A 10,175-nucleotide genomic window follows, 5' to 3' on the forward strand; every position below is an offset into this window, starting at 1 on the left:
TTCTTAAAAATAATTAGTTACCTGTAGTGATCCTCCAATGTGCCATATCCCCCTCCCAATATTCTTATTTTAGAAGGGCAGCAAGACTTCTCCCACATTGACAACTGATGGCAAGATGACAGTGGGGGAACATGGAACCTCCACATGTGGACTTTCATTCCAGAAAAAAAGCCCCAATCTTGCACATACTCCTAATTCCCTATGGCAATAAACCCCCAAACATAGCTCTACCTGAGTTTAAAATAGGAGATACCAAGATTCCAAATTCCAATAAATATGTCAACTCTGATCCACAGAGGGTGGAAGCTACCCCTCTACAGCAGAACTGTTACTCCATACTATCATCTCCAAAGAGGAACTACTAGCCCCTGGGTTTATCCATCAGCCTTAAGGCTACCTGATTAGCCCCCAGACTATTCTACCTGCTATTAGGCCAATATACCACCAAAAAACCACTTCTTCAAATAAAATTATTTTCTTACTTTTGGATTGATTGGAATTTAAGTCTACTGTTCTCAGGAAAAGAACCTGCTACAAATTTCTCCCACATCATAAGTAGTATAAACTTGAAAAAAAAAGAAAATTTTCATTATAAAAATTTGTAAATGTCCTTTCACTGAGTTCAATAGTACTCAGAAATGGCTGTAGGCTGTAATGATAAACTTCAAATTTGCCAAAAGGGTAATACTCCTAAATATAACATCAGTCTAAAATTAAAGAACATTGGTTTCATATTTTAAGTTATTAACCTTTAGAATGAGAAATATTTCATATGGAGGGAGAACATTTTCTTAAAGAATATTAATCAAGAAAAGGCTTCTTTTGCTGAAGCAACTTGGATTAAAATCCTAATAGTGTATATGTTTTTATATGGGCCTTTTCAAATTAGTGAACATTTCCTTTCAGTTGAGTGAATATTTACTATGTGCCTTACCTGTTCTAGGCACTTTAAAAGATTGAGGATAAGTAAAGACAAAAATAAAATAGCCATTGTCCTAAGAGAATTTATATTTTATTGGGAGTCATAATATATAAATAGAATTAGAAGACAGTTTTTCACTGGTCAAAACATAGCATCAGACTTAGCTACTAAGAGATAAGCAAAATTAAAACAAAAACAAAATCAAGCATTCTAGCAAGGTGAGTGGTGATACATTTACTTTGCCACCTTTAGTCTATATATTGTAGGTCAAATTTATTTGATGTTAAGTCAGAGAGGTTTGGGGAGTGTTTAAATGTTGTTGTTGAGGTGTTCAGCCATATCTGGCTCTTCATAGTCCCATGGATAATAGCATGGCAGGCCCTTTTTTTCTCCACTATCTCCTTTATTCTCTCCAAGTTCATATTGTTTCCATGACACTATCTACCTATCTGAACCTTTGCCATTTTTTTCTTTTCCTTCAAATTTTCCCCAAAATTAAGGTATTTCCTGTTGAGCCCTGTTTTTTCATTATGCTACCAAAGTATTTTAGCTTTAGCTTCAGTGTTTGAACTTCCATAGTTTTAATTAATTTAAATATAATCCAATTTGTTGTCCAAAAGAATCATAATAGTTTCTCCAGCACCATAATTTGAAAGTCTTAATTTTATTCTGCAGTGCTCATCTTTCCTTATATTCCAACTCTCACAACTATATTTTCTCCTGGACAAAACAACAACATAGTTTTGATAATATAAATTTCTCTGCTTGTGAGTATGATGTCCAGATTTACTCTAGTGTTCTTTCCAAGAGGGAAGCATCTTTTAATTTCATGGCTGTTAGCCATTTACAATGATCTTTGAGCCCAAGAATACAAAATTTGATTCTGCTTCCAGTTCATCTCCCTCTATTTGTCAGGAAATGCTGGAACTAGTGAACAAGATCTTAGTTTTTATTGTTGTTGTTAATCTTCAAGACAGCTTATAGAATCTCCTATTTCACTCTTATCAAGACACTTCATGATTCTTTTTTACTTTCTGCCATCAAAAGAATATCATCTGTGTATTTGAGACTTTTTTTTAATCCGGCAACCTTAATTCTGGCTTTTAAATCTCCAAGCTGGCATTTTGCATGATGTTCTCTGCATATAAGTCAAATAAATACAGTAGGACAGTGACAATATATAGCCTCATATTACATCTTTTCCAATTTTAAGCCAATCAGTTGTTTCATATTTAGTTCAGCCTGTTGGTTATTGGTCCACATAAAATCTACTTATTGTCTTTGAAAGACAAGATGATCTGGTACTCCCATCTCTTTAAGAACTGGCCACAATGTATTGCGATGCACACAGTCAAAGACTTTAGTGTAGTCGATGAAACAGAATTAACTATTTTCTAAAACTTCATTGCTTCCTTTATATAATCCAGTGAATGTTGGAAATTTGGTTTGTAGTTTCTCTGGCTCTAGACTAGTAACCATACCATTCTGGCTATCTTGGTGATATTAAGATCTTTCTTGTATAGTCCTTCTGCATATTCTTGCATTTTCTTACTTTTAATAGTTTTTTTTTTCAGTTACCTGAAGAGACAATTTTTGATAACTATTTTCTAACATTTTAGGATTCAGATTTTCTTCCTTCTTCCCTGTCTTCTTTATGATTTAGTAAATAGTCTAATATGAGTGATAGCAGTGCTTTTAGGCAATATATATTTCCATATTGTTCATACCATGAAAGAAGTCATATTACACATAACAATAAAAGAGTCATGAAGAGAATAAAGTGAAAGATGGAATGCTTTGATGTACAATAAGCCTCCAACAATTCCTCATTTACCTGTGGGTGGCATTTTTCATTATGGTTCGCCTGTGGATATTTTTGGATTTTGGTTTATTGATAACAGTTTAGTCCTTCACAGATGATTTATTATATATTTCAGTTACCATGTACATTGTGCACCTCATTCTGCTCATTTCACTTTGCATCATTTCGTAATTCTTTCCAAGTTTTCCAGAACTCATCCTGTATATCATTTCTAACAGTATAATAGTAGTATACAATATATAATCATATACCATAACTATTCATCTATTCACTACATAATAAATAATCCCTTAACTTCCAGTTTTTGCCACTACAAAAAGAGATGCTAAAAATATTTTTGTACAGGTAGGTTCTTTTCATTTATCCTTGATTTCTTTGGGATACAGACTCAGTAGCCGTATTGGTTTTTGGCCCTTTGAGCCTGATTCCATATTTCTCTCCGGAATGTTTGTATCAGTTCATAGTTCCAGCAATAATGTATTAATGTCCTAATTTTCACACATCCTCTCCTTTTATTATTTTCCTTTTTGGCCATGTTAGCCCATCATCTCTTCTTAATCTCTTTTACTTCTGTTAAATTGCTACCATTTTTTATCTTTTTACATGCCCATTTTTATGGAATATTTCTTTGATCTCTTTATTTTCTTGATTTCTCAGCTTTTAAATTATTTTTTGTATATCTCATTTATGAAAACTTTCTTATTTTTGCTTAATATTCTTTGGAATTCTGAATTCAATAAGGCAATTCACTTTCTTAGTTTTCTCAACTATATTGAAAGCTTCATCAGATAATTATTTGGCTTTCTTATTTTTTTATTTTTATTTAGAAGATTTTTCCATGTTTACATGATTCATAATTCCCCCTCCCCAGATCTCTCCTCCCCCTTCCCAAAACTGACAAGCAGTTCCACTGGTGCTGGTAGAAAAGTCTATTACATTCAATTGTCAATAATAATATTTCTTCAGGTTCTGCTATTTTCAATGGAGGCTGTTCCAGTTCATATGGAATTCCTCCATTTCTTTATTCCTTTCAGCACAATAATATTCCATCACTAACATATACCACAATTTGTTCAGCCATTTTCCAATTAAAGGCATCCCCTCATTCTCCATTGTTTTGCCACTACAAAGAGTGTGGCTATAAATATTTTTGTATGAGACGTTTTCCTTCTTATCTCTTTGGAGTACAAACCCAGCAGTGGTATGGCTGGGTCAAAGGATAGACATTGATTTAAATCCCTTTGTACATAGTTCCAAATTGCCCTCCAGAATGGTTTGACCAATTCACAACTCCACCAGCAGTGTATTAAAGGCCCAATTTTGTGTCCCCTCCAACATTTATCACTTTCCTTTGCTATCATATTGGCCAATCTTCTAGGTGTGAGGTGGCACCTCAGAGTTGTTAGGTTTTGGTATGATATCTTCTCATTGTCATTCTCTTTAATGAAATCTGTAATTGTTTCTATGATTTCATCTTTGACCCACCTGTTTTGAAGAATTAGATTTTTTTAGTTTCCAATTAATATTATTTTTTTAATTTTAATTTATTTTTATTTATTTTAAACATTTATTAATATTCTTTTTTAACATTTTTGGGTAGTTTGATAGGTATGGCGCTAAATAGGTAAATTAATTTGGGTAGAATTGTCATTTTTATTATGTTAGCTCATCCTACCCATTAGCAATCAATGGCTTTCCAATTGTTTAGATCCAGTTTTATTTGTTTGGAAAGTGTTTTGTAGTTGTTTTCATATAATTGCTGTGTTTGTTTTGGTAGATAGATTACCAAGTATTTTATATTGTCTAGGGTGATTTTAAATAGTGTTTCTCTTTCTACCTCTTGCTGCTCTAATGTGTTGGAAATGTATAGAAATGCTGATTATTTATGTGCATTTATTTTGTATCCTGCCACTTTGCTAAAGTTGTTGATTATTTCTACAAGCTTCTTAGTTGATTCTCTAGGATTTTTTAAGTAGACCATCATATCATCTGCAAAGAGTGATAGCTTAGTCTCCTCTTTGCCTATTTTGATCCCTTCAATTTTTTTTTCTTCTCTAATTGCTACTGCTAGTGTTTCTAGTACTAAGTTGAATAATAGAGGTGATAATGGGCATCCTTGTTTTACTCCTGATCTTATTGGGAAGGCTTCTAATTTATCCCCATTGCATATGATGTTTATTGATGGTTTTAGGTATATACTGTTTATTATTTTTAGGTAAGGTCCTTCTATTCCTAACTTTTCAGTGTTTTCAATAGGAATGGATGCTGTATTTTGTCAAAGGCTTTTTCAGCATCTATTGAGATAATCATGTGATTTTTGTTTGTTAGACTTTTGATATGGTCAATTATGTGAATGGTTTTCCTAATGTTGAACCATCCTTGCATTCCTGGTATAAATCCCATCTGATCATGGTGGATGATCTTCTTAATTACTTGCTGGAGTCTCTTTGCTAATATTCTATTTAAGATTTTTGCATCTATGTTCATTAGAGAGATTGGTCTTTAGTTTTCTTTCTCTGTTTTTGATCTCCCTGGCTTTGGAATCAGTACCATATTTGTGTCATAAAAGGAATTTGGTAGGACTCCTTCTTTGCTTATCATATCAAATAATTTGTATAGTATTGGGATTAGTTGCTCTTTAAATGTCTGATAGAATTCACTTGTGAATCCATCAGGCCCTGGCGATTTTTTCTCTTCCTCAGTTGTATACCCATGTGCACTGGTTCCCCACTCAGGGTTTCAGAGCCTTCGCTGACGTGCGTGCACCTGTGTTCGCCTTCACCTATACTTGCACTCCGTGTGGGCGCTCAAAATCCATGCGCGTTCTTTAGCCTTTTGGGGTCCTAAATCTTGCTGCTCTCAGGGACAGGCCCTGGAGCTGCCAATGACTCAATGCGTGCCCCAAACTTGCTCTATTTCTCTTGAGCTGACTTTGGCGTTGTAGGTGGTGTGTGTGTGTGTGTGTGTGTGTGTGTGTGTGTGTGTGTGTGTGTGTGTGTGTGTGTTGCTCAGCTCACGATTTAGTGAGAGCTTTTTCACCCCTTTATAGCATGGAATGCTCCAATTCCACATACCTTCCTTGCTGCACCCTGTTGTGAAGTCCCTCCTTTAGTCTGGATTTGTTTTTATGTCCCCTTGAGGAGTCCTGTATGTTTTGGTTAGGAGAGGTTAAATGCTGCTTTTTACTCTGCTGCCATCTTAACCAGGATATCCTCCAATTAATTTTAAATTTGTCTTTCCATGAATCCTTGTTAATTATAATTTTTACCACATTATGATCTGAAAATTGACATTTATTATTTTTGCTTTTCTGCATTTGTTCCCAATGTTTCTATGCCCTAGTATATGGCCAATCTTTGTATATATACCATATACTGCTGAAAATGTATATACCTTTTTTATCCCTGTTCATTTTTCTCCAGATATCTATTAACTCCATTTTTCTAGCATTTCATTTATTTCCCTTACTTCTTTCTTATTTATTTATTAGTTTGATTTATCTAGTTCTGAAAGAAGAAGGATAAGATTCCCCACTAGTATGTTCTTAATATCTATTTCCTCCTTGTGCTCCTTCAATTTTTCTTTTAGAAATCTAGATGCTATACCACTTGGTGCATAAATGTTTAGTAATGATATTACTTCATTGTTTATAATACCTTTTAATCAGATTAATTTTTACTTTGGCTTTGTCTGGTATCATGACTGCTCATCCTGTTTTTTTTTTTTTTTTTTACTTTAGAAGATGCATAATATATTTTGCTCCAGGCTTTTACCTTGGATCTGTGTGAGTCACCATGCCTTAAATGTGTTTCTTGTAAACAACATATAGTAGGATTCTGTTTTCTAATCCACTCTCCTATCTACTTACATTTAATGGACAAGTTCATCCCATTCACATTAAGTGTTATGATTACTAACTGTATATTGCCCTCCATCATATTATCCCCTTTGGATCCTGCTCTATTTCCTTTCACTCTATTTTTCCTCATTAGTATTTTGCTTTTTGTCATGCCCCCAGTCACCCCTCCCTTCAATTACCCCTGCACTTACCTTATCTGGTTTCCCTTCTACTTCTCTATAGGGTAAGATAGATTTCTATGTCCCACTGAGTATGCTCATTTTCCCTCTCTGAGCTAGTTACAAAAAGAATAAAGTTTAAACATTGCCCATCACCACCTTTATCCGCTCCTCTCTGTATTGATTTTTCTCACCTCTTTATATTATATAATTTACTCCATTCTTTCTCTCCCTTCCCTTTTCTCTCAGTACAACCATCTCTTTCAGCCCTTGATTGATTTTTACATGTCATTCATATGCATACATATCATATCATACATACATATTGTTCCACACCATCACATATATATATACATATATATATATATATATATATTTATATATCATCATACACATCATATTATCATAATAAGCTTACTTTTCCACCCTCTTTCTGAGAAAATTCCTTCTATCTTCTCTACTACTGAAAGTAATTTTTGAGAATTATACAAATCTTCATACATACTGTAGTATACAGAATTGGGGGTTATAGTTTTTTCTAGCTTTGGCTGAGTTCCAAAAAGCTATTAGAGGTTTTAGAATCTTGAGGAGGGGCAGTTGACTGGATCTTCCGTGGAGGGAGGAGGTCAATGATTGAGCTCTTAGAGTATCTAGCTTCAATATTGAAATTTAGCCTAGCATTGATAGATTTACTTAAGAAATTATTATTTTAGATAGACCCTTTATATCTTCCTTTCCTAATACCACCCTGCCTTCCCTCCCTTACCTTAGTGGCTGTGGAGTTTATAAGGAGAGAAATTAGAGAGGAGTTAAATCTGTGAAGAGTTATCTAATTGACAGCATTATTTATAATTTAATCAAATCATCATTTATTTTCTTTAGATAGATTTTGTAAAACTGAGTAAGGCAGGTCCTTACTTAGATTCCATCTTTACTTCCCTTCCCCCACCTGAGGTTCCTGAGATAACTGATAGGGCTTTCCTTTAATCCACCTTCCTAACCAACATCCTTCAAACAAGTAAACCCTTTGTGTTTCAATAGTTCTATTTAGTGTATTTTGTCTGTTAGTTATCAAGAGGGGAGAAGAGGGAAAGAGACAACATACTCTGGGCTCAGAGGGTAGCTGGGGCATTCATCTTGAAAGGAAGGTGTTACTTCAAAATAGGTCCCTTCCTGTGAAATTAACTAAAGCCTGTTTGTTAATTTCAGTCTAGTCCATTTCCCTCAGCTTGTGTTTGAGTCTAAGTCCCAGTCTGTAAGCCTGCAGTGTTAGTCTGTTTAGTTTAACTTCTTTCTCCCAAGAAGATCTCTGTTTCCCTTCTGTGTTATACTCCTGACTTCAGTCCTATTATACCTTGAATCTCCTTTAATCCCAGCCTACCTGAAGCCTAATTTATCCACTTACCAAGTCTCCAACATCCTCCTTTCAATTCCGTTATCCCAAACACCTTTCCTCAAATTACCCCCATAACAATACATATAGACATTTTTACCTTAATGAGTCCCTTATTTACCTTTTTTTATTTACCTTCTTATTTACCTTTCTGGGCTTCTCTTGTGTCTCATATTTGGCTTTCAAATTTTTTGTTTAGGTCTGGCTTATTCCTCAAGAATGCTTGTAAATCTTCTATCTTATTGAATGACCATTTCCCCCCTGAAACAGTATATTCAGTTTTGCAGGATATGTGACTCTGGATTGTAAATCCAAATCTTTTACCTTTCTGAATTTCATATTCCATGCCTTCAGATATTTTCATGTAGAAGTTGATAGTTACTGAGTGAGCTTGATTGTACCTCCATGGAATTTGAATGGTTTCTTTCTGCCTACTTGAAGTACTTTTTCCTTGGCTTGGTAGCTCTTGAATTTGGCTATTTCCTGGAAGTTGTCAATTGAGAATTTCTTTCTGGAGGCAATTTGTGAATTCTTTCAATTTCAATTTTATTTTCTTGTTCAATGATCTATGGGCAGTTATCTTTGACAATTTCTTGTAATATGATATACAAGTATTTTTTCTTCATCATGGCTTTCAGGTAATCTAATAATTCTCAGATTGTTTCTCCTAGATCTATTTTCTACATCTGTTTTTTTTTCAATAAGATATTTCATGTTTTTCTCTATTTTTTCATTCTTTGATGCTGCTTTATTGTTTCTTGATTTCTTATAAAATCATTGGTTTCTAGATGGTCAATTCTGATTTTTTTTCTGATTTTATTTTTTATATTTTTTTAACATTTATTAATATTCATTTTTAACATGGTTACATGATTCATGCTCCACCTTTCCCCTTCAACCCTCCCTCCTGCACCCCCCCCACCCATGGCCGATGCGCATTTCCACTAGTTTTGTCATGTGTCCTTGATCAAGACCAATTTCCAAATTGTTGGTAGTTGCATTGGTGTGGTAGTTTCGAGTCCACACCCTCAATCATGTCCACCCCGACCCATGCGTTCAAGCAGTTGTTTTTCTTATATGTTTCCTCTCCTGCAGTCCTTCCTCTGAATGTGGGTAGCTTACTTTACCATAAATCCCTCAGAATTGTCCTGGGTCATTGTATTGCTGCTGGTACAGAGGTCCATTACATTCAATTTTACCACAGTATATCAGTCTCTGTGTATAGAGTTCTTCTGGCTCTGCTCCTTTAACTCTGCATCAGTTCCCGGAGGTCTCTCCAGTTCGCCTGGAACTTCTCCAGTTTATTATTCCTTTTAGCACAATAGTATTCCATCACCCGCATATACCACAGTTTGTTCAGCCATTCCCCAATTGAAGGACATACCCTCCTTTTCCAATTTGTTGCCACCACAAAAAGCGCAGCTATGAATATTTTCGTACAAGTCTGTTTATCTATGATCCCTTTGGGGTACAAACCCAGCAATGGTATGGATGGATCAAAGGGCAGGCATTCTTTTATAACCCCTTGAGCATGGTTCCAAATTGCCAGCCAGAATGGCTGGATCAGTTCACAGCTCCACCAGCAATGCATTAATGTCCCAATTTTGCCACATCCCCTCCAACATTCATTACTCTCCCCTTCTTTCATTTTAGCCAATCTGCTAGGTGTGAGGTGATACCTCAGAGTTGTTTTGATTTGCATTTCTCTAATTATTAGAGATTGGGAACACTTTCTCATGTGCTTATTGATACTTTTGATTTCCTTACCTGAAAATTGCCTATTCATGTCTCTTGCCCATTTATCAATTGGGGAATGGCTTGATGTTTTATACAATTGCTTTAACTCCTTGTATATTTGAGTGATTAGACCCCTGTCAGAGTTTTTCATTATAAAGATTTTTTCCCAATTTGTTTTTTCCCTTCTGATTTTGACTACATTGTTTTTGTTTGTACAAAAACTTTTTAGTTTAATATAATCAAAACCATTTAATTTACATTTTGTAATTTTCTCTAACTCTTGC

Source organism: Gracilinanus agilis, chromosome 2 (assembly GCF_016433145.1).
Source record: "Gracilinanus agilis isolate LMUSP501 chromosome 2, AgileGrace, whole genome shotgun sequence".
Lineage (NCBI taxonomy): Eukaryota > Metazoa > Chordata > Mammalia > Didelphimorphia > Didelphidae > Gracilinanus > Gracilinanus agilis.